Below are 785 nucleotides of genomic sequence, written 5' to 3'. Positions count from 1 at the left end.
TTTTATCTTTTATGTACACCGCCCAGAGAGGCTTTTTGGCTTAGGGCGGTATATAAATTAAATAAAATAAATAAATTTTAGTGTTCAGTGATACGTCTTTGCATTTGAGGACCTAAAGGGACTAAATGTTTGTGATTGGACAGCAGCGTGCCCCCCTGCCAAAAATAAGATAAATAAATAAAGTTAGCAGGAAAGAGAGAAATTCCTACTTTCCCCTAACAGGTTTTCTTTCATGTGATTTACTTTTTGTTTGAAACATTTAAACAAGAAACGGAGGAGCCTGCATGCCACTCTACGGTGCACAAGATTTCTGCACGAATTCAGTGGAGAGTATGTTGGCTGAGCTGCGATCTGAATGGATGGGGAGGCACGGACTTAGATTGCTGCAAATGAGGGGCGTTTTGCAAAGGGGTGGGTGGCTGGGCTGCAAACCAAGCTACCCACAGCCCCACCTCCAATTTGCAATGTTAATCGTGGACTACCTTGCAGCGGTCTCCCAGCCGCAGCCCCTCCCCCTACCAGCAACAGAGGGTGCAGTGGGCTTTATTGGCATCCACAAACAAAACAAAAAAACACACACAAAAGTCCTGAGTTAGAAAAAAGCATGATTTCCTGTCTTTTGCCGTTATGCACCTAAAACCGCAGCTTTCTCCAATATTTACTATAGGCAGTTTTCCACTTCCGTCCCGGGTGAGGATTAAATAAACAAATCCCTTCATATGAACCCGGAAGTTTCCGAATCAGACCGCAGAGGTAGCCTTCGCTTGGTTACTTATCTCTACGAC

This window comes from Rhineura floridana, chromosome 9 (genome assembly GCF_030035675.1).
Source record: "Rhineura floridana isolate rRhiFlo1 chromosome 9, rRhiFlo1.hap2, whole genome shotgun sequence".
Classification (NCBI taxonomy): Eukaryota; Metazoa; Chordata; class Lepidosauria; order Squamata; family Rhineuridae; genus Rhineura; species Rhineura floridana.
Note: the sequence above shows the minus strand (reverse complement) of the source record.